Source organism: Tamandua tetradactyla, chromosome 3, assembly GCF_023851605.1.
Source record: "Tamandua tetradactyla isolate mTamTet1 chromosome 3, mTamTet1.pri, whole genome shotgun sequence".
Taxonomy (NCBI): domain Eukaryota; kingdom Metazoa; phylum Chordata; class Mammalia; order Pilosa; family Myrmecophagidae; genus Tamandua; species Tamandua tetradactyla.
In genome coordinates this window covers 109,008,942-109,029,275 of record NC_135329.1, presented here as the reverse complement: position 1 = coordinate 109,029,275, position 20,334 = coordinate 109,008,942, and the positions used below count along the sequence as shown (strand labels likewise).

The window sequence follows — 20,334 nt, the reverse complement described above, 5'->3', positions numbered from 1 at the left end:
ACTCTCAGGGCAAGTAGGAAGCATCCACTTGGAGGATTACTACTAAGCACTGTGTTCAGAGACTACTGGTGGTTCCTTCAAAAGCCCTTCCAACACTCTGAGCCTCTGGGCATGCACAAATCCCATCCGAATGCACTCAGAAGAAAAATAAGGGAAAAGTCTAAAGCTTTAAGACAGAGTTGCTCATTAGCAAATTCTATCTTTCTGTATTGCAGTTGTTCTCAGCCACACATTCCCTTTCTTTCTGCATTATGGACTAGACACCCTCTAGGGTATCGATGGAAGAAAACCCAGCTTGCCTCCATAGTGTCTTTCTGATCAGGGCAAAACTGATCCCCATTATTGTGCTGGTGGAGCAGGTAACATACCAAGGCTAGAATATGCCTTTCTCTGTCATTCAGGCCTGACAATTGTAGGAGTCAGAAAATTGTTTCCCACTGCCAGGTGGAGACCGATTATTTCACATCCTGATTTTAAACTCAACCTTTAATGCCTTTAATTCCAGACTTTACAAATACCACACAAAAAATGTAACCAAGTAGCCAAATATGCTCTAAATATGTAACAAAATAGTTAATTTAAACATAATTTCCTAAACCATTTTTATTAAGGAATTGTCTGTGCCCAGTCTTTTTTTTCCTTCAAAAACATTCTTCATGTTGAAATACCTTTTCTCTTTTCCAAATCAATCTGAATTAAAATGACTCTTCTTTATCTACAGTTCTTATCAATATGCGTAGAAGTTTTTAATCTTTGGTTTACATGTGCTTCAAGTTCACACTTGAAAACAATAGCATTCTGATCAGCAATTTTGTAAGGAATCATCTTCCTCCCCTTAAGAATCTTTAAGGACCTGTTACTAATTACTCATGATTGAGGAATGCGCTTCCTTATTTAAATGGTCCCCTTTGACACTTCCTGAAGATTCTCACTTGATATCTCCATGTGAATTTATTCACTACTAAGAAGTGATGTGTATATCTTTTCTGATGGGCAGCAAACTTACCACCAGAAAACAGAGTTAGTACTAAAAATTAGTCTCTATTAGGCAAATTACACTCAGAAATATTTATGGCTTCAGACCACGAAACTTGGCTGTTATGTGGCTGTGTAAACTTTTGCTGTTAAATCACTGAACTTCCATTTTCATATCTACTACACTACATGTTGAAAGGGAAAACAAACATTTTAAAATCTGTTTTTTATCCTTTCTCTAGCTTTAGATCAGAACAGGAAGGATAGTGGATTTTTACCTTTGACTCAAGTTTTATCTGTACTATTTTTTTTTATGATTTGAACTTATTCCATTAATTAATTTGTTTGGATGCTAATTGTCTGCCTTTCCTCAATAGAATTTAAGCTGTATCAGAGCAGGGATCTTGTAAGTCTTGTTCACCACTCTAACTTTAGAATGTTCCTAGCCTTGATATGATATTGTTAAGAGATTACTATTTCATATTTACCAGTCCATATTACAGGGTGTTTTGTCAAACTCTATGATATACACTGACCGTATTTATTAAACTTGCTTAGAGAAGTCAGGAGTCCGTGCTGGTAAAACTGTTGAAGGTTATGAAGTGAAGAGAATCATTGACGTTACCACCCCAATCTAATAGGTCTTTGTAGGAGTTCAGCCATCCTACCTGCTGGTAATTAATCCCTTCTCTGCCCTCCTGGAGACAGTATCCATTCATTAATTATTGATATTGTAAAGCAGCAATATTTTTCTTTTACATTACTAGATTGTTATTGTATCTAATATGTTTATTGTAAAAATGTATAGAAAATTAAAGTGTTTACCTTTTAAGTCATCATCCATACATATGATAAATGCATTTATGATATAAAATGCATATTTTTATTTAAAATAATCATATATATAATATATATATATGAGAGAGAGACATTTACATAGAACTGAAGATCTGCGGAACTGAAAAGAAAAGACATCATTCCTGACACTGTCTGCTCCCACACAGCCAATACATGGTATTGGGGCAGGCATCATCGACACAAGTCTGCTTACAAAGATGGGGAAAATGAGAGGCTACAGAAGTCTCTGAAATCTAGTTGGGCATACCTTTCCCGTTCTTTGATAAAGACTCAGTCCCCTTCCCTAGGAATTGTTCTCGATGGCTCCTTGCTCTACACTCAAAACTCTTTGGTTTCAAACTCTGAGTCATTCTTCCTTTCCCTTAAGAAGTGTCCTTCGTTTCTAGCTGAGTAGTTTTCTTAGCCTGCTTCCAATCCATAGTTGGTAGATGATTTAAATTACAATCTACTTCTTCAAAAGAAAACCACACCCACAAATGTCCTCTAAATAACTCCTTCTCTACAGAGTCCCTATGAGCCCACTGTGGGGCAATGCCTTTAAGATTCTAGAAGTCCTAATATTTAATGCAAATAATCTATGAGACACATTCTTAAAATATTTCAACATCTTTTGTGTGTTTCAAAAGTTCTACAAGATACAATTTTAAATCTTTCTGAGGTATTACCCAAGAATCTTATAGGCCAAATCTGTATTTGTTCTTTTCCCTCAAGTCAATTCTTAATTTGAGGATCACTTGTCATCTGTTAGGTCTGGAAATGAGAAACAGTTTAATTTTCCAAACAAGCAAATCCTAGCTCATTTATAGTCCTTCAAATTTTGATTGAAAACCGAACTGTTCCTGTTTTAACTCATCTCTCTCCTTTTACACTTTACTATAGGGAGATGGAAGAGCACTGCAAATCACTAGATGCATTTTCTATTTTCAATATTATCACAGGCAACATTGTTGCCAAACTTTCTGCCACTATACAACAAGAATCCCCTTTCCTATAATATTCTCTCATAGTCCTCAAAATCTTCACTGATAACTGAAAACAGTTAGGTTCTAACATGCTACTCTAGACCTTTTAGGCTTTCTCTGAAATACTTAACGATCCTGCAGACTTCCCCCGCTACCCAGCCCCAATCCCAAAGCCAGGGGCCCATATTCACTTTTTGTTACAGCGGCATCCTACATATAGGTACAAAATACGTTCTAATTATCTACTGCCACATAACAAATCACCTCAAAATTGTGTGGCTTAAAACAAAAACAATAATTTATTTTGCTTACAGTCTGCAGTTTTGTCAGGGCTCAATATGGACAGCTTGTCATTGTTCTAGAGCTATATTAATCTATTACATTTAATCAACTTCTATCTCTCTTGATATATAAAAAAAGAGATAGATGATAGAAACATATATGATAGATAAATGCATAGATAATATGTAGAAAAGTGAAACCTTCATTTTTTCTGAAACTTAAGAAAAATTATAAATTGCATTATCTTTGAAATGAGAATTTAAAAAGAAATAAAAACAAATGCCACTATTTTACAATAATGATTATAGTCACTTGGTGTGGTCAAGGTGTACCCCAGGAAGCACATGCTCTTAACTCACATTCTTATAGCTACGAACCCATTGAAAATAGTATCTTTGAATACATCCGTTGAATCAAAGTGTGGCTTCATGTTTGAATAGGATTTTTGAAGATCCTATTTAGTATGGACAACTGAATCAGGATGGGCATTAAATAGTATTCCAAGGCTTATAAAGAGAAGCCAGAAGTCAGCAAACTGGATGAGCAGATAGGAAGAGTTCTAGGACATCACCATGTGATGAGAAGCAATGATGCCCCAAGGATTGGAGCAAACCAGCACCAGAATGCCACAGACTTGCGGGAGGAAGTATGGTCTTGCTGAAACTTTGATATTAGACTTCTAACTTCCAAAACCATGAGAACAAATTCTGATTGTTTAAGCCAACCCATTTGTGGTTTTTGTCATAGAAGCCTGGCAAACTAAGACACTTTGTAAATACAGTTGTCTCCAGGAGATCATGGGAAAGAAAGATCTCTGTGATTAGGAGTGAATAGACTCCTACAAGCCTAAAGAATGTCTCTAACAAGTGATACAAGGAGTTTGGATGGTCAAGTTTGCTGTTGGCTACTTATAAGTGAAAGAGGAAAGAGCTATGATTATTTTCAACGTTTTGCTTACTCATATCTTTCAACTCTTTAAGAAATTAGACAACCCAGTTTTCTAAAAAGACTTAAAAGGTACAGAATAATTCATAAATTTTTACAATGTAGCTTGTATTATCTACTGAATATGAATAGTAATCTTTTCTCAATACACTATAAGCTCCTCCAAGGCATGGCCAATTCTGCTAGAGCCTCTTGTATAGTCCTTCATTTAACCAGTATTTGTTGAATGCCCTTGCTGTGCCTGGCACTGTGCTTGATGCTGAGCATAGAGTGGCAAGCAAGATGAACAAGTTACCTGCCCTCAAAGGGATAGGATACTGAGAAAATTATTTTCCCAACAGATACATTAATAAGATAAATTTAAATTGTAATGAGTCTTCCATGTAAACGGAGAGATGGAACAACATGCAAATGTGCTTCAGAGAAAGACATTTGGCTGAGATTTGAATGATAAGAAGTGTCCCACCAGTACTGCCCACCTGTTTATCAATGAATACAACTACTGAAATGCCATTTTTACTCATGAGATTATTTGTATCAAAAATATGTCTTTAGATCTCCATGACCATCGGAACTTATTCTAGAATGCCTTGCAAATTGTCAGCTCTCAAAGATAATATTTTTAACTTCCCATGTTGTCATGGAAAAATCCTTATTGAAAAATTTGTCTTCCTTCTTTCCAGAAGCTCATTTTCAACATTTACAATGAAGTAACTAGAATATCCAAATGCCATCTGGAAGGCATTCAGTTCTCAAATAATTAGATGATTTGATTCACATTCCAATTCTAATAAAACATACTTATAAAATGCATTTCTCCAGCTTTACTTTTTGGTGTTATGAGATGGCGGTTTGAATCTATCCCCAAGCTAAACTTTCAAAAGCCTGCTGAGGAGAACACAACATTTGAGTCATAGCAATCATGCAATTTAGAACTATCACTGGCAGCAAATAGGCAATTAATCCCAAGAAAATTCTGATATTCTGTAATACTAGTCTATTTGAATGTGTTTCCGAGAGTTTTCCAAGTACCTCACAAAACACGGGTCCTTAATCTAACATGTTTGATAATCCAAGAAAGGTTCATAGTTATCATTCTGCTTTCTTCTTTCCTAGTTCATTTCTCCCTTTTTCCTGTGGAATAGGAGGATATGAGGAAGATTGAATCCAGGCATACCAAATTCCAAAGCCTGCACTTCTTTCCACCTTCTGAACTTTCTATCTTGCCCACTTACCTCAATACTCAGTTTTTTCCTATGGCTCAAAGTTCCAAACACATAAATCCTGTCTTTTGCTTCAAAATCTTTTCCCTCTAACCCTCTTCTCTCTATTTCACTAATTGAATATAACTCTCATTCTGTATAAACTTATCTATATAACCCAAATGTTAGATGTGTGCCAGATTAGTTTATAGGAAGCAACATAAGATAGTTGTCAGGTTTTGAAGTTGGACACATGGATTTCTGACATTCTTTCCACTCCTTCACAGATTTTGAGAGAACTTTGCATAGGATACATTCCTTTAAAATATGCTTCCCACAGTGCTTAGAACTTTCAAAGAAGTTTTAATAAATATGAGCTTATTTTTATCAGTTAATCCACTTACTATACATGTACATTTTAAAAGAGAACTTGCTCACCCAAATTATTTTCCAGACAATTAATACATGGGGCTATACATTTTAAGAAGGTGGGTATTGAGGTTAATGAAATTGTGAACATAAATGATTGCTATCAAAGAAGTGTTTAGGATTCAGTAACATATGATTGAAAAGTTTAGGGTAATTACATACCTGAACCTGAAGCATCTTCATCTGTGAACTGGGAGAAAGAGGATCTTTCTTTCTGTTTATGGTGAGAACTGAACAAGAAAATGCGGACTATCTACAGGATCAATGCATTTTTCTCAGCATCCCGGCAACCCAGACCGAAGGTTGAAGAACCCTGCCCACTATTCTTTCTTGAGTAGGATGCATTAAATCTGGCACACATCTGTAACTTCCACAACCTACAATTTTGTGATCCCCAACATACTCGTTGAATTAGTAAATGAGCAAACTGCCTTAATCTAAGAAAATGGTGTTGTATTTATGAGCTGACTTTTTTGCCCTTCTGGATTAAGGTCCTATTTCAGTTGTGTATCTCATGCCAAGTTATTTAACCTCCTTCATATATAAAATGAAGATAATATTATCTTCTTAAAAATTTTTTGAGTTTATTTTATACTCCTGAAGTCTTCTAGAGGTGTTAGAAAATAAAGGAGAGAACAACAAACAAATTTATTTGCTTTCATGGTACTGACATTCTAGCAATAAACTTATCAGGTTCAGGTGAGGATTAAATGAGTCAAGTGTGGTAATACTTATTAAGCAATTAACACAATGCGTGAAATATGGTATGTACTCACAAATGTTTTATTTGATAGTTGCTTTTAATCTCTTGAAATTTAGTAATTTACAATGATGGCCTCTTGGTTTGTTTGCAGCATTAAAAAAAACAAAAGACTGAAGATGACAGCATAAGATGTTCTGGGTGCTATTACACTACAGAATCTTTCAACAACTGGCAAAAAATAGTGAGGCCATCTTCCTCAGAAATGTGGAAAACAGTTAAAGTGTTGCAGTAACTGAATGAGGGCTAAGTAAAGAAAATATAGCTTTAAAAATCTGGAGGAAAAGCTCTTGGGGCCCTTGCCAGCCTCTCACCCAAATCCTTCCCCAGTGCAGCCATCCTGTGCTTCCATTGTTGGTCCCTGGCCCTGCTCCAGAGGGAGCGGAGCAACACACCAGGTGCCTGCATATCAGTGCCAGGCTTCCAGGTGGCAGCCAGAAAGCCTGAGTGAGGAGAATCGTCTCTGGTTTGCCATCCCAGAAGTTTGCCATGCAGCCAAGAGCAGCTTGCAGACAGTTGACCCATGTATGAAACAATTAAGTCCAAATGGTCTGGGGCAAAGGAATACCTGCTTTAAGTGACAAAATAGAGCATCAGGGAGGGTGAGCAGATCTATCTAATAGAGTACAGAAGGCATTCCTGTAAATGGAGAATTTCAAGCACAAGGCAAGAGGGTAGCTCAGAAAGGTAGAGAGAACCCTGCACTTCATATTCATTTCAGGCTGATCATCTTGGTGGGAGAGCTAAATTCTGAAGGAGAGTACCAGTCAACACAGAGCCAATATGCAAAGACTGCGAATGATGTTTGTAGGATGGTTTTTTGTTTTGGTTAGCTCATAGCACTCAAGGAAATCTCTAACATATCACTGACTATATACAAATTTAAATAAGAAAGGGTTCAGAGACTAAACCCCAGAATTAACACTTTAAAACATTCAAATGTACAGTGACTAACAAAAGATTACAAGACAAAAATAAGCAGAAAATTATAGCCCATACAGAGGAAAAAGATAAAAGTACAGAAACCATCAGTAAAAATTACCAGACTTTGGGTATAAATGACAAAGACTTTAAAACAACAACAAAAAAAGATCCTTAGTATGCTCAAAGAGGTAAAGGAAAACACAGATAAAGAACTAAAGGATATCAAGAACACAATAAAGAATGGTATGGAGTTGAGACCACAATGAAATGAAGAAAAATTCCCCACAGTGTTTTACCAGCAGATTGGAGCTAGCAAGAGAAAGAATCAGTGAACTCAAAGACAAAACAATTAAAATGACTGAGGCTAAGGAGTAAAATGGAAAATGAGTGGGAAAAAAAAAGAGAGAACAAAGCTGTTGAGACTGGTAGGACACCATCATGCATATAAACAACAAATTTTGAGAGTCCTAAAAAGATAAAAAAAAAAAAAAAAGGAAGAGATAGAGAAAGGGAAAGGAGGCAACTCAAACATATAATGGTAGAAAATGTCCCAAATTCAATGGAAAACATGAATGTGTGCATTGAAGAATCCCAAAGAAACCCAAAAAGGATAAATTCAATTAGAATCTTGCACAGACACATAGTCAAACTCTTCAATGCCAAGAACAAGGAAAGAGTTCTGAGAAGCTGCAAGAGAAAAGCAATGTGTTATATACAAGACATTCCTAAAAAGATTAGGTATTGATTTCTCATCAGAAACCATGGAGGCAAAAATGCAGTGGGACGAGATATTTAAAGTGCTGAAAGAAAACAATTGCCAGTCAAGAATTGTAAATCTGACAAGAATTTCTAGAGATTAAGACATTTGCAGATAAACAAAAGCTGAGGCGGTTTGCCATCAATAGGCCTGCCCAACAAGCAATGCTAAAAGGAGTTCTCCAGACTGAAAGGAAAGGATACCAGACAGTGAAACAACCATCAAAAAGAAATAAATAAAACCAGTAAATGTAACTGCATCGGCAATTAAAAATGCCAGTACTATTGTACTGTTTTTTGGGGGGTATGCAACACACTTTTTACTTCTTACAAGTTCTAAAATGCAAATGTATGAAAATAATGATAAATCTATGGTTTGGGTAAACAATGTGTAAAGATATAATCTGTGACAAGTACAGTTAAAAAGGTGGTGGGATGGAAGGGTATAGGAACAGAATAAAAGTATGCTATTAAAGGTAAGTTTGTATCAAATCAAACATGATTGCTATAGATTGAAGGTATTAAATTTTAGTCCCATGGTGGTCACAAAGAAAATATATGACAAAGTATGTACAGAAAGAAATGAGAAGGGACTCAAAATAATACAGTATAAAAATCAAATAAATATGAAAGTAAGGCAGTAACAGAAGAATTGAGGGACAAACAAGGTATAAGGCTTACAGAGATCAAATAGCAAAAAAGGCAAAAGAAAGTACTGCAGTATCAGTAGTTAAATTTTAATGGATTAAACTCTCCAGCTAAAAGGCAGAGATTAGCAGAATGAATTCAAAGGCATGACCCAACTATATGCTGTTTATAAAAGACTCACCTTAAATTCAAACACACAAAGAGGTTCAAAGTGAAAGGATGGAAAAAATATATCATAGAAATAGTAGCCAAGAGAGTTGGGGTAGATACACTAATATCAGATAAAATGCTTTAAGTAAAAACAAACAAACAAACAGAGTTATAAGGGGCAAAGAAGGTCACTATATACTGATAAAGGAGTCAATTTAGCAAGAGGGTATAGCAATTATAAATATGTATGCAACAAATGAAAGAATCCCAAATTATAAAGGCATAAATATTGACAGATTAGAAGGAGAAGTAAACGGTGCTTTATAGTAGGCACTCCAATATACCACTTTCAATAATGGACAGAACGTCTAGATAGAAAATCAACAAGGGAATAGGAGACTTGAATGATACAATAATCCAATTAAGCCCTAACACACTTAGTTTGCTAAAGCTGCCAGAATGCAGTATACCAGAAATGGAATGACTTTTAAAAAGGTGCTTCACTAAGTTGCAAATTTACAGTTCTATGGCCAAGAAAATGTCCAAATTAAGGCATCAACAAGAGGCCCTCCACTCAAGAAAGACCAATGTATGTCACATGGGAAGGCATACGGCTAGTATCTGCTGGTGCTTTGCTCCTGGGTTTTTGCTGCTTTCAGTTCCTGGTTCCAGTGGCTTCCTCTCTGAGCTTCTGTCTGTCTTCAAGCATCTCCAATCACTTGTGTCTATGTTGGTTTGCCAAAATATTACAGTAAACTAATCACCTTGAATGGGCAGGGCCACCTTCCATGGGAATAATTTAATCAGAAGGTCACAACCACAGTTGGGTGCATTACATCTCCATGGATACAATGTAATCAAAATTTCCACCATAAGCAATAAACCTGCCCCCACAAGCATGGATTAGGATTGAAAGAACATGGCTTTTCTGGGGGGTTCAAAACAATTTCAAACCAGCACAAAGACATAGAACACTTCACCCAATAGCAGCAGAATATACATTCTTCTCAGCTGCACATGGACCATTCGCCAAGTTAGACCACATATTAGCTCACAAAACAAATGTCAAGAAATTCAAGAATATTGAAAGTATACAATGTATCTCCTCAAAGCACAATGGATTGAAGTTATTAACATCATTAACAGAGGAAAAACTGGAAAATTCACAAACAAAAATAAAACAGTGGATTTTTCCATTTTTTAAATGTGATTTTGCTACTGGAGAGTGGGGTGCTGCTGCAGTTTGCAAATGCCAGATATGTTGGAACGGTGTTTTGGATGGCTAAGGAGAAGATTTTGGAGGAATGATGAGAATGATGGAGAAATCCTGGAGTGCATGAAGAGACTGTTGGTGTAAACAGAGCCACTGGCAAGCTGGACAAAGGGGGACACAAAGGGACAAATTGGAGTTTGCAGAGTGAGAACCATGGAAGCTCGGATCTGAAGCCAAGAAATCTCGGCCAGGAGAGTGGACCCACCCATATACATGGAGAGGGTGAGTTTGCCCTGAGGGCAGAGGATGAGCCTCCCATTTCATTGCAGTGGAAGAATTGTGCAGCCTCAGGCCTTGGAAAAGGTACAGCATACTTCTTGGGGACTGGGGAGAGCCTGACTGCCACCACATGGAGGAGGGGTTGAGTGTGTGCCCTGGAAATGGCAGAGAGCCCAGGGGTGGCCCCAATGCCTGGAGAGAGTGGAGCCGAGAGAAAGGTGGTCTCTTTAATGTTCCCTGAGGTTGATTTGGAAGAAGGTGGGCCACTGCATAAATGCTTGGAAAGGGTGGGACTGCCACTTTCTAAAGCTGAAGGATAAATGACTTTCAGACTTTAAAATCCAATGGTGTTTGCCCTGAAGGTTTCCCTTCCAATTTCTCTCTATGGATCCTGTGACTGTCCCTCCTTTGCATATTGGCCCCAGAGAACTTGTTTTGAGATTCACAGGTCCACAGCCAGAAGAGAATTTTTTGCACCTTAATATGGTTTAAAGTGATGCGTTTAGTCGCCAAGTTGACAAGGGATGGACATGTGGTAGTTAGTTTCAGTTGCCAACTTGGCCAGGTGAAGGCGCCTAGTTCTGTTCCTGTGGACATGAGCCAATAGTGCATGAACCTCATCTGTTGCTTATTACATCTGCAGTCGGCTAGAAGGTGTGCCTGCTGCAATGAATGATGTTTGATTTAACTGGCTGATGCTTAAACGAGAGAGTGCAATGTAGCACAGCCCAAGCAGCTGAGCATACCTCATCTCAGTATCCACAGCTCAGCCCAGGCCTTTGGCAATGCAGAAAGAAATCACCCTGGGGAAAGTTGTTGGAACCCAGAGGCCTGGAGAGAAGGCCAACAGAGATTGCCCTGTGCCTTCCCACGTAAGCAAGAACCTCAGTTGAAAGTTAGCTGCCTTTCTTCTGAAGAACTAACAAAATAAATCGCTTTTTATTAAAAGCCAATCCATCTCTGGCATGTTGCATTCTGGCAACTAGCAAACTAGAAATACTTTTTTAAAATTTTAAAAATATTTTTTATTGTGAAATATACAAAAAAGCAATAAATTTTAAAGTACATTGTAACAAGTAGTTATAGAACAGATTTCAGAGTTTGGTATGGGTTATTGTTCTACAATTTCAGGTTTTACCTTCTAGCTACTCCAAGACACTGGAGACCAAAAAAATATATATCAATATAATGATTCAGCACTCATACTCATTTGCTAAATCCTATCTTCTCTGTTATAACTACTCCTTCTCCTTTGATCTTTCTCCCAACCTTTAGGGTTATTTAGGCTATGCCCATTCTTCATGTTGTTGACAATGTGGAATAGGTGGATGGAATTAGCTGATGTTCTTGAAGAGGTTGGCATTTCAGGAATTATCTGAAATAGGTTGTAGGTTTCTGGAAAGTAATTTTAGTGCATGAAACTTTTGTAAAATCTCAGATAGAGCCCTAGGTGTTCTTTAGGGCTAATAGGAATGCTTTTTTGTTCGGGTTTGGCAAGCCATGGTGGTTACCATTATCTAGCTGAAACTTGCAAAGTGTAGCATCCAGAATAGCCTCTCAAGTCTATGTAAACTCTATTAACAACTGATACTTTATTTTGTTACATTCTTTTTTCCTCTTTTGGTCAGGAAAGCATTGCTGCTCCCACCATGCCAGGTCCAAGCTCATCCCTGGTAATCATGTCCCACATTGCCAGGGAGATGTTCACCCCTGAATATCATGTCCCACATATGGGGGAGGGGTAATTATTTTTCTTGAAGTGCTGGGTTTAGAGAGAAAGAACCACATCTGAGCAACTCGAGAGAAACAATGCATTTTTAAATGACCAAGCATGTGAAGAAGAAATTACAAGAGATATTAGGTAATATCTAAGGGCAAATGAAAATGAAAACACAACATACTAAAACTTATGGGATGCAACTAAAGGAAGTTTCCTGAAAGGGAAAGTTGTAGCTTTAAATGTTTACATTCAAGAAATGAAGCAAGTGCTCAAATCAGAGAACTAAACTCACAACTGGGGGTTCTAGAAAAAGAAAAGCAAGCTACATGCAAAGTGAGCAAAAAAGAAGGAAATAACAACAATTAGAGTGATATAAATGAAATACAAAATTTAAAAAATAGGTTGTATCAATGAAATTAAACATTGGTTCGGTGAAAGGATCAAAAAATTTACAAAACCTCAGAAAGACTGAAAAAGAAAAAAGAGACTAAAATCAGAAATGAAAGGGAGACACTACTACTGACCCCAGGAAAATAAACAGATAATAAGAAAAAATGGTATGCCAGCAAATTAGAGAACTTAGATGGAATGGACAAATTCATAGAAATACACAAACTATCTACACTGCCTCAAAAAGAAATAGAAGATCTCAACAGATCAGTAACAATAAATAAAGAGATTGAATCAGTAATAAAAAAAATTCCTCCAACAAAGAAGTCTTGAACCAGCTGGCTTCACTAGTGAATTTTTCCATACATTCCAAGAAGAATTAAATCCAATTCTGCTCAGACGCTTAAGAAAAAAAAATCAAAGAGGAAGGAAGGTTCCCTAATTCATTCTACAAAGCCAACATCACCCTAATACCAAAGTCAGATAAAGAGAACACACACCCAAAAGTTATGGATCAATATCTGTTAGGAATATAAATGCAAAACTCAACAAAATATTTGCAAACTGAATCCAACAGTACATTAAAACAATTATACATCATGACCTTGTGGGATTTATTCCTGGTTATGCAAGGGTGATTCTACATAAGAAAACCAATTAATGTAAAATCCCATCTTAATAGAACAAAGGAAAAAAAGCACATGATTAACTCAATTGGTGCAAAAAAGGCATTTGACAAACTCCAGCACCCTTTCTTGCTAAAAACACTTTGAAATCTAGAAATAGAATGGAACATCCTCAATGTGATAAAGTGCACATATGAAAAATCTGCAGCTAGCATTATCCTCAATGGTGAAAGACTGAAAGCTTTCCAAGATTAGGAACAAGATAAGGATATACGTTGTCGCCACTACTATTTGAAAATTTACTGGAAGTTTAGCCAGAGAAATCAGATAAGAAAAAGAAATTGAAAAAGAAGTAGAAAAATTTTCCCTATTTGCAAATAACATGATCCTATATACAGAAAATCTTGAAAAATCCACAATGAAGCTACTAGAATTAATAATGAATTCAGCAAATTGGTGGGGTGCAAGATCAACTGCAAAAATCAGTGTTTTTATAAAATGGTAGTGAACAGGATGAAGAGGAAATAAAAGAAAAACCAATTATAATTGAAATTGAAGAATGAAATATCTAGGAATAAATCTAACTAAAGAATTTGCACACAGAAACTTATAAAATATTCCTAAATCAAAGACCTTAATAATTGGAAGGACATTCCATTTTCACTGGAAGTGTAAATATTGTTAAGATGTCAGTTCTACCCAAAGTGATTTACAGATTCAATGCAATCTCAATAAAAACTCTAAACAGCCTTCTTTGCAGAAATGGAAAAGCAAATCATCAAATTTTTTGACTGGGTAAGAGGGCCCAAATAGCCAAAATCATCTTTAAAAAGAGGAACGAAATTGGGAGACACACACTTCACAATTTCAAATCTTATTGCAAAGCTATAGTAATCAAAGCACATACTGGAAAAAGGACAGAAATATAGACTCATGGTATTAAATTAATAATTCAGAAATAAACCCTCACATCTATGGCCATTTGATTTTGTTAAGGGTGCCAAGTCCACTCAATGGGGCAATAATAGTCTCTCCAAAAAATGGTGCAGAAAAAATAGCTATCCATAGGCGAAAGAATGAAGGCGAACCCCTACCTCACACAAAAACTAATTCATAATGGACCAAAGCCTTAAATGTAGGCACCAAATATAAGGTCCCTGGAAGAAAACATAGGGAATCCCTTCCTTCCCCTTATTTTAGGCAATGGTTTCTTAGACTTTACACAAGGAACAAAAGAAGATAGAGAAAAATGGGATTTCATAAAAATTTAAAATGTTTGGACATCAAGGATTTCATTGTGAAAGTAAAACAAGCCCAAGAAAAGGAGAAAGTATTTGGAAATCACATATCTGATAAGGATTAAATAGCCACAATATATAAAGAAATGTTACAATTCAGCAACAAAGAGACAACGCAATAAAACATGGGCAAAAGACCTGACTGGACATTTCTCCAAAGAAGGTATACATAAGGTCAGTAAGCACATGAGAAGATGCTCAACATAATTAGTCATTAGGAAAATGTAAATCAAAACTACAATGAGATATCATTTCACACCTCTTAGATGGCTACTATTTTTTTAAAGGAAAGTAACTCGTATTGGAGAAGATATAGGGAAATAGAAACACTTGTTCATTGTCGGGAAATGTAAAATGGTATAGTTCCTGTGGGAAACAGTTTGTTGGTTCCTCAGAAAGTTCAGTGTAGAGTTTCCATGTGACCCAGCAATCCCACTTCTAGGTATATGTCCAAAAGAATTGAAAGCAGGGACTCAAACAGATATTTTCATATCATTATGCTTTGTAGCACTATTCACAATCACTAAAGATGGAAGCAACCCAAGTGTCCATCAATGGATGAATGGATAAACAAAATGCAGTACATACACAAAATGGAATTATTACTTAGCTGTAAACAGAAATGACGCTCTATGATAAAATGGATGAACCTTGAAGACATTATATTGAGTGCAGTAAGCCACACACACAAAAAACAAATATTGTATGATGCCAACAATATGAATTAAAAAATTCATAAAATCAGAGACTAGAATAGTTTACCAGAGTCCAGGTTGGGGGTACAGAATGGGATTTAATGCTTAACCGGTACACAGTTTCTGTTTGGGGTGATGATGGTGATGGTACCACAACATTATAATTAACACCAATGAATTACATATTTGAATGTGGTTAAAAGGCAGAAATTTGAGGTTGCATATATGTAATAGAATAACATTACAGAATTATAACATTTGATAGAATAAAATTTTTTAAAAAACACAAAAGACTATACAACACAATCGTCAACTCTAATGTAAATTATGATGATATTGTTTCATCAATTATTAACAGATAACACAATAATACAATTATAACATCTGATAGAATAATTTTTTTTAATTTCATTGTTAATACAATGAAAGCTGTGTAAGTGAGGGGGGGGTATTTGGGACCTTATTTTCTGCATTAGCTTCTGTAAACTTACAACTTCTCTAATAAAAAGAAAAGACATAGACTGACATTGCATTCAAATCAACATGGGAAATATGACCCTTGACCGTATATCCCTTTTTGGCTGATCTCTTTTAGCCATAAAATCATAACCTTTCTGTTTTAGTTTGCTAGCTGCCGGAATGCAATATACCAGAAACGGAATGGCTTTTAAAAGGGGAAATTTAATGAGTTGCTAGTTTACAGATCTAAGGCCGAGAAAATGTCCCAATTAAAACAAGTCTATAGAAATGTCCAATCAAAGGCATCTGGGGAAAGATACCTTGGTTCAAGAAGGCCGATGAAGTTCAGGGTTTCTCTCTCATCTGGAAAGGCACATGGCGAACGCAGTCAGGGCTTCTCTCTCAGCTGGAAGGGCACATGGCAGACACGGCGTCATCTGCTAGCTTACTCTCCTGGCTTCTGGTTTCATGAAGCTCCCCAGGAGGCATTTCCCTTCTTCATCTCCAAAGGTCGCTGGCTGGTGGACTCTCTGCTTTGTACTGTTGCAGCATTCTCTGCGCTCTCTGAGTCTCTCATTCTCCAAAATGTTTCCTCTTTTATAGGACTTCAGAAACTAATCAAGACCCACTCAGATGGGTGGAGACATGTCATCCCCTAATCCAGTGTAACAACCGTTCTTAACTAAATCTCATCAACCAGGGAGATGATCCCATCACAGTCCCAAATACACAGCATTGAATAGAGACTATTCTACCTTTAAGAAATGGGATCCATGTTAAAACATGGCTTTTCTTAGGGGGCATACTTCCCTTCAAACCAGCACACTTTCTTAACCTCCTTTTGTTTCCGAAAATATCTACCTTTATTTTGCTGTGATACTAAGTTATAAGAAGAAGAAATGAGTCAAGTCCAATGAATTCAGGAATGTGAATTGTAGGAGGATTGGGCTTGGAGCATCCACCACAGCTTTGCCAAAGCTTTGTGACAGAGTGTATGCCATTCATCTCTCTTGGCCTCAATTTGTAAAGTGAGGCATAAGACTAAGTGATGTCTAAAGTTATTTCCATCTCAAACATTCTGTGCTTTTGGTAGGCCTAGACTCTAGGCTGCTATTTTAGCCAAGGCTAATATTAATGATAAAGCATCTCATTTGGTTATTTTTGGAATGGTGCAGTCCTGAAGTAAATTAAAATTTCTCTCATCAGAAGTCTTTTATTCTCAGCAAAACCCTCTTCAAAATGTCATTGCCTACACAGTGTGGGTAATTCTAAAAGGATCATGAAGACAAACTGTATTTCATACTTATAAAGTATGCCAATGATGTTCTAATATAGAATGAGTACCTCTAAGATTTTCCCCTTAATTTGTGTTGTATTGCGTATTTCCTTTTAACTTGGTTTTAATAAAACCTTAACGATGTCTGCAAAGCATTTGACTGAATTAAAAGATAATTATTTTTCAAAGAATGATGAAGATCATTATTTAATGGTCAAACATTTAGGGATGTACTTCTCTGCTTTCAAAGTCTGAAAACATTTTCAAAGAGATTTCAAATCCTGTATCTTTCCGATTTCTTCCTTCCTGAGTAATGAACAAAACCCTGAACTATACATATCAAGATTTTGTTTACTCTCTTCAGTAGGTTAGATATTTTCCACTTGATTAATACCTCCCCTTATGGATCTCTTTCATCCACCTAAAAATATTCAATTTCCCTTTCCAGTGTGAACTCACTGCATTGCAAGTAAGAGCTCCGGTTCTTTGATTCTACATTGTTGTTCTACTGACCACGCTTACCTTAGATGCTCAGTAATAGTGTGTGTGAAAACTGCATTCCTGGGTTGATGGATGTTGCTGAAACTGTCTATTCCAAATCCTCCACTCTTCTCCCAAATGTTGGAAATGCTCACTGAAGGTACTCCTAAAATGAGAAAATTGTCTTGAAATGTGACACATTAAGCTGGTGATCCATTAACACTTTAGTACAGGTTAAAATGCATCCCTAAGGATGCTTTACTTAAATTGGCTTAAATTAAAAAAGAAAAAAGACAAATTTAGGATTTTAGGTGTTAGCAGAAGTAAGTAGCTTAGCAGAGTGAGAGACCTGAGCATTGGGTGAGTTTACCAGAATTGTTCAATTGGCATAAATGGGAAGAACTGGCTGCTCTTCAGAGAAGAAGAAGGAGCCATACAAAGTCACCTACTTCACAATCATGCTCAGATTCCTCCTGGACTAGTTTTGCCTTTAATCTAGATAGCAAAGAGCATGGAATTAAATTTAAGGAACCCCATTAGCATCACTTCCATTTTTTAATATAATGAGTAAAGAAAGTCAGGGCACTCCAGAGTAAAGAATTTGTGAGAAAAATGTGACCTTTTTCTGTGATTTCCTTTTAAATCTGTCCCCTTAGAAAAACAGGAAAGGGTCTCTAATCCCCATGACACTTGGAATAGAAAAGTCCAAAAATTACTTTTTAAGCCTTATATCTAATCATATAATTAAAAATTGCTTTTGCTTTTAAGTGAAAAATAAATCCAGAGAGCAGGCTGGAGAGAATTTGCGGATGAGTGTATGTGTGCGGGTACGAAGTGGGTCTTAATTCGCTCTTTAACAAGTAAACTTGTATAAGTAACTTTATATAACTATATGTTGGTGCACAGTGCTAAGAGTGGTTGAAAATAAAACAGAAAGGAAATAGAATGTGATAAAATATGGTAAAAAAATTATATTAATTTCATGAATTTGCCAAGCGTCTGCCTTGTTTATTTTCATCAGTGCTGGGGAAAACAGAAGATAGAAGGTATGGGGCCATTTAATGTTGTGCATGCTTTCTCAAAACCACATGATAATCAGAATCATTATGAGAAGAATAAAAATAATTTAATTCTAATAAGGACAAACTATAAAATGGATTATAAAATGTCATTTCATTTAATTCATATAACATCTATGTGGTATAGGATCTGAGATTAAGGAAATGATGAGGGCCATTAGATTCCAAAACTGAAGTACTTATCACTCTAGTATACTGTTCCCCTAGCAGGGGGTGGCAGGGAATATTGCAGGCCACACAGCTGAGGAAGTCTTTGGCTTTTTTCAAAATGGGTAGAGTCAAGTTAAATTATTTGGGTAGCAGCTGACTTTACCCTGGGAACATAATCCTCTTGGGAACATGAAGAACCAGTGAGTAGCATATTTACAGCTATACAAATTTGAAAAATTTGTACAAGGCGTGTATAAAAGAATTAAACATTTGATCTTAAATTACCAGGTTTGCCACCTATTTAAAAGTTTGCCTGTAGCTGCTCTAGCACTGTGTACCCCATTGCTTTTGTCATCTTCCCAGTTGAGATTTATATAGTTCTCTCAAAACACTGCATTTCTGTGCTCCCAATGAATCTTACTGGAGAAGTCAGAGAAGGGAAGGCAGATGAAGGATAGGTTTCTTAGTCTTTGTCTTTGGATTTGCTCCTAGGACATGCAACTGGAAAAGGTTTGTCAATTTCCACTGAATTCAAAAATTCATTTCTAAGTAATCATGTGATGGAAGCAGATTTGAAAGAACTGGTGCACAAATCAAAAAGCCAATGGTGAATTTCTCAACATACACTTTACAGAAATTATGTTAGGATGAATGAAGCAATAATGAGAAAAAGTATGTCAGCAGTAAGAACAATATTCTTATGCAGAGCTCATGAAAAAAAATTCTCTTTCTAGGATAGAAACTGGCTCATTCTGGTTACATCTGTATTTAAACATTGTTATTGCTGGCAAAGAGCTCACATCATCTCCCTGATGCCTTATAAACAGTGTTAAAAAAATATGTTCTTTGAACTAATTGGATCACAGTGGGGAAGAGGACAGAGCAGAAACTGTGAGATGTCAATTTGAAATTTTCCCAAGCTAGTGCTAAAGCCATTAGTATAAATTGTTTTCTAAATCCGGTTCTTCTTTCTTTCCAGCTTCCCACCCTCATGAGGATGAAAGCAACCCCAGAATCCATCATAGTTACCTCTGCCCCCACCAATCTAGAGAATAAAAACTACAAAGGGAGCCAAAAGGGGTGGGGAATGGGGAGGACAAGAAGTTCAACAAATGAAGAAGTCTTCAAAAAATTAACTGAAGGAAAAATAAAATTAAGATAATACCCACCAAAGGGAGAAATCCAAGGTCATTGCAAAAAGAAGAATTCTCAAAGAAGTTAGTTATAGGGTTCAAAAAAAGGAAAGAAAACCAAAATAATGGCAAACTTATTTAATGAAAAAAGTGACCATAAATCATCCCCGACTAGCAAATTAGCCCTCAAAAAATGATACCAATCTTGAGACTCTGATAGTTAAATTAATCCAGTAGTGTTAATAGGTCATAATCAATTAATAGTGAACAAATGTCTTGCTATCCATTGAGTAACAAATTTTTGCTCAGAAGCAAAAATCTAACAATAACATGTTTTAGGTTCCTAAAACACCTCACAGTAACTATATTCTGTTTTTCTTTTTCTTTCTTTCTTTTTTTTGATAATGTTTTGCTTAATCTTTTTCTGCCTTCATTGAGTTTGACTTGCAATGTACGTGATTGGTGTCAGCAATTGCATGAACTGCAGCAGGGCAAAAGAACCTATAAAATATTAGGAGCAGTCCGATTAGACTTCAGGCTTTGGAATGGCAATTTTTCTCTCCCCCAAGCCCTATCTTTCATCCCCCTGCTAACTTGCCTGCTGCTACAAGCTAGAGTTAGAGAGAACATTCCAGGGCAGGAAGA

General features: G+C 36.3%; 1 long non-coding RNA gene across 2 annotated transcripts in view; it reads left to right on the top strand.

Moving 5' to 3' along the window:
* The window catches only part of LOC143677592 (uncharacterized), a 71,681-nt gene extending 51,863 nt beyond the window's left edge, over nucleotides 1-19,818 (top strand). For both annotated transcript variants that reach the window (XR_013172709.1, XR_013172706.1), the window contains one exon: nucleotides 19,536-19,818. This is a non-coding gene — a long non-coding RNA (uncharacterized LOC143677592). The remainder of the gene's footprint in view (nucleotides 1-19,535) is intronic.
* The last annotated feature ends 516 nt before the right edge of the window (nucleotides 19,819-20,334 follow it).